A 4656-nucleotide genomic window follows, 5' to 3' on the forward strand; every position below is an offset into this window, starting at 1 on the left:
GCACTTCAAGACCAGCGACTTAGGAATTGCATATATTGAAGAATGTTGTTTGTTTTGTCTTTCGACCTTTGCTTCCGACTCATCTGTCCAACACAAGGTTAAGTACTGTCATGTACTTTTCGTAATAAAACTCATTAATAAGATTTCCTTAAAGTGTTGTGTAGCGATCAGAGAAGCAGGTTTGCTAGACACCCCGTCTATGACAGCTAGGCAGGATTCAACACTTTCACAAGCTGATATGTTTGTGAAACAGTTTTATCTGTATTTTAATGCAACATTCTAATTATGTTCTTGTCTTCATGGCACACACAGACACACACACACGCACTCCTCTTTCGAGCATGTCGGAAAGAACAGGCACAATCTATATCCTGCTGCCGTTAGTAATCAAGATACAAAGGAATGAATGACATTTTCTGATAGTGGGCATTGATTTAATCAATGGAGAAAGTTGAAAATTTGTGCTGGACAGGGATTCGAACACAGGTCTCCTGCTTATTAGGCAGATGCGCTTACCACTGCGCCATCCGGTCGCTGTGGTCATTGAAACTGCAGAGAATACCCTAGCACGCCTCCCGTCAGACCCAAATTTTCAACCTATTCACACACTACTAATGTAGTGCCTGTTGCCCATTGTCCTCATTACTTGCGCCATTTCACCGATTCCAGTAAGAGATAAACAGACAGGCGGGCAATACAACGATCATATAAGGGTTTCATTTTTGCAGATTGAGACACGCAACTCTAAAAAGTGCTACTTGGCAGAAAAATTCTGTGCATAACTTTCTGCATACGCTTTGTTATGGATTTGTTAGGTGTAGCCCCGTTTACAATGGGCATAAATTTTTTTACACACCGCTGCCTCGTTCCATTTGTGACTTGAAAACGACGTGGTCTTCACCTGTCGAAGTATCGGCGATTGTAGAAGACTACATTCCCGTAAGTTCTTCGAAATAGCCCGCATCTCGTGGTCGTGCGGTAGCGTTCTCGCTTCCCACGCCCGGGTTCCCGGGTTCGATTCCCGGCGGGGTCAGGGATTTTCTCTGTCTCGTGATGGCTGGGTGTTGTGTGCTGTCCTTAGGTTAGTTAGGTTTAAGTAGTTCTAAGTTCTAGGGGACTGATGACCGTAGCAGTTAAGTCCCATAGTGCTCAGAGCCATTTGAACCATTTTCTTCGAAATAAATAAAACCGATAACGCAGAGCTGTGGGACTTCTATTTACAAAACACACCGCAAAGATATCTACCGCATAGCTGGTGCAGGAGTTATTGTAAGTGCTGCTTCTGGCAACACAACCTGTCGGAGAGTTAAATGAGAGACGAAACCAACCAATAAGAAGTAAAGGACTAACTTCAACACCGAGTGAGGTGGCGTAGTGGCTAGCTCACTGGACTCGCATTCGAGAGGGCGACGGTTCAATCCCGTGTTCGGCCATCCTGATTTACGTTTTCCGTGATTTCTCTAAATCGCTCCAGGTAAATACCGGGATGGTTCCTTCAAAAGGGCACGGCCGACTTCCTTTCCTAATCCCATGAGACCGATGACCTCGCTGTCTGGTCTCCTCCCCCAAAACAACAACAACAACTAACTTCAACAAGAAGCCGGCCTACCACCACAGCGCGTGGACCGGTCTCTACACGACTAAAATGGCCAATATCTGAACAGTTATTTGTTTCCGAACTTAACGAAACCTTTTTCTAGTTTTCGTATGTACTACGTCCTGTAGATACGGGAGACACTTTAAACGAAAACAAACGCTTCGTATAATACCGCGCCATGGTTCAAGACACCTGCGGACCGTGAAAGATTGTGTGACGCGCTGATGAAGCGTCGTACGGACGGTAGTGACCGCTTTTTCCTCGACTGTAGTTGTCCCTATAAGCCTTAATACGACTGGGACCAGTGCCGGGAGATTCCCGATTAGAATACTTCCAGTAACAAAGTTGAGAATGTGTATTAGGTACGAGCGACCTAATTTCCCCCTGGGGAATTGGGCTGAGCCGTTGTAGGGGCGGCTCCGCGGAGCGCCAGTCTTTGCGAGCCGTGGGTATACCCCGGCTCCTGCCATTTGCATATCAAAGGACGGGCCGCCCCCCACGCATATAGCGACGCCGTGTCCGCAGTGCGTGCGTTGGTTCTCCATCTGCCCGCCGATGACCGACCAGTGTGCTGGACTTGGAGTACGGGGTCTCTGATGGCCTCGGGGATAACACGGCAGTGTTCAAACGACTCGCCTTTATCGAGGTAGACCAGACGGCATTCGATCTGTGACAATTACGTCTCCGTAATGGCCCTATGGCAGCAACGGCAACAGTGAAACTAACGAATGGGACTTCAGCCGGAAACGGCCATTTACAAGGCCGCCTGTGTGGTGTCTGTAGAACTGAAGCTCGTCAGTGGAAATGGAGAAACCACGTATTTGCGGAAAAGAATCGCACCACCAAATAGTAATTAATGTAGAGTAACGAAATTTCAGGAATACATTTGACTATGCAACATATTTAAGTGATTAACACTGCAAGACCACAGATAACGTAGGTGCGAGATAAGCCATTATAAATGTAAAATGCTGTAACATTTGCAACCGGTGTAACCGCCAGAATGTTGAATACAAACATGCTAACGTGAATGCATTGTATTTTACAGGTGTCGGGGCGGCCGTAGCGGCCGAGCGGTTATGGATGTGTGTGATGTCCTTAGGTTAGTTATGTTTACGTAGTTCTAAGTTCTAGAGGACTGATAACCTGAGAAGTGAAGTCCCATAGTGCTCAGAGCCATTTTTTTACAGGACTCGAGTGTCAGTTTGTGGGATGCAGTTACATGCCCGTGGCATGTCGTCGGTCAATACAGGGACGGTTAATGCTGTTTGGGGATGAAGCTGGACATGTTGACCGACGATGTCGCATATGTGCTCGACTGGAATCAGATCTGGTGACAGGGCAGGCCAAGGCATGCCAACATTCTGTAGAGCATTTTGGGTTGTTGTGGTCTTCAGAGACTGGTTTGATGCAGCTCTCCATGCTACTCTATCCTGTGCAAGCTTCTTCATCTCTCAGTACCTACTGCAACCTACATCCTTCTGTCTAGTGTATTCATCTCTTGGTCTCCCTCTACGCTTTTTACCCTTCACGCTGCTATTCAATACTAAACTTGTGATCCCTCGATGCCTCAGAACATGTCCTACCAACCGATCCCTTCTTCTCGTCAAGTTGTGCCACAAACTTCTCCCCAATCCTATTCAATACCTCCTCATTATTGATGTGATCTATCCATCTAATCTTCAGCATTCTTCTGTAGCACCACATTTCGAAAGCTTCTATTCTCTTCTTGTCCAAACTATTTATCCTTCATGTTTCACTTCCATACATGGCTTCACTCCATACAAATACTTTGAGAAAAGACTTCCTGACACTTAAATCTACAATTCGATGTTAATAAATTTCTCTTCTTCACAACGCTTTCCTTGCCATTGCCAGCCTACATTTTATATCCTCTGTACTTCGACCATCATCAGTTATTTTGCTCCCCAAATAGCAAAACTCTTTTACTACTTGAAGTGTCTCATTTCCTAATCTAATTCCCTCAGCATCACCCGATTTAATTCGACTATATTCCATTATCCTCGTTTTGCTTTTGTTGATGTTCATTTTATATCCTTCTTTCAAGACACTGCCCATGTTGGGTTACAACAGCAGTGTATGTGTGTGAGCATTATCCTGTTGGAAAATACCCCATAGAATTCCTTTCATGAATGGCAGCACAACATGTCGAATCAACAGATTGTACAAGTTTGCAGGTAGGGTGTGTGGTATAACCACGAGAGTTCTCCTGCTGTCATACGAAATCGCATCCCAGATCCCAACTCTTGATGGTCCAGTGCTTCTAGTATGTAGACAGGTTCCTTGCAGGCGCTCAGTTGGCCTCCTAACCGACTTACGTCTATTACTGACACCGAAGTAGAACGAGCTTTCATCATAAAACATAACAGAACTCTATTCACCCCTATAATGAGCTGTTGCTTGACGACATTGAAGTCGCAAATGGCGGTGGTTTGCGGCCAGTGGAATGCACGCTACAGGGCATCTCTCTCGGAGCTGTCCTTGAAGTAACCGATTTGTAAGAGTTTGTCGCGTCACTATGGTGCGAACTGCTCCTCAAAGTGCTGCTGCAGACTCAGTACGATGCGCCAGAGCCATACGCGGGACGATATGGTCCTCCCTCTCGGTAGCGCCACATGGCCTTCCGGATATTCGTCTTCTTGCAACCGCACTTTACCGCAACCACCGCTGCCAGCATTCATGTACAGTAGCTACATTCCTGCGAAGTATTTCGGCCATATCGCACAAGGAACATCCAGCTTCTCTTAGCCCTATTACACCACCTCGCTCAAACCCAGTGGGACGTTGATAATCACGTCTTAAATGTGTTCTTGACTACCTTTAACTCACGACGTCCAGTCTCAAAGGTAACTGAGGTCACGACCGTTACAGCACGTATTTAAAGCATATCTGACTTGCATCCTCACAGTAGCGCTAGTTGCGCCACTCTTAAGAAACTGACGTGAAATCTCAATAGACAATCGCGACCTTTACACCGCGTATTTGAAGACTACCTGATTTGCATGCTCATAGTGGCGCTGCTAGGGTCACCATTGAGC

The 4656-nt window shown here is 46.2% G+C and overlaps 1 non-coding gene across 1 annotated transcript; it reads right to left on the bottom strand.

Moving 5' to 3' along the window:
* Nucleotides 1-460: 460 nt before the first annotated feature.
* Trnai-aau lies at nt 461-533 on the bottom strand. The gene has a single exon. It is a non-coding gene; the product is annotated as a tRNA-Ile (tRNA).
* Nucleotides 534-4656: the final 4123 nt, after the last annotated feature.

Source organism: Schistocerca americana, chromosome 2, assembly GCF_021461395.2.
Source record: "Schistocerca americana isolate TAMUIC-IGC-003095 chromosome 2, iqSchAmer2.1, whole genome shotgun sequence".
Classification (NCBI taxonomy): Eukaryota; Metazoa; Arthropoda; class Insecta; order Orthoptera; family Acrididae; genus Schistocerca; species Schistocerca americana.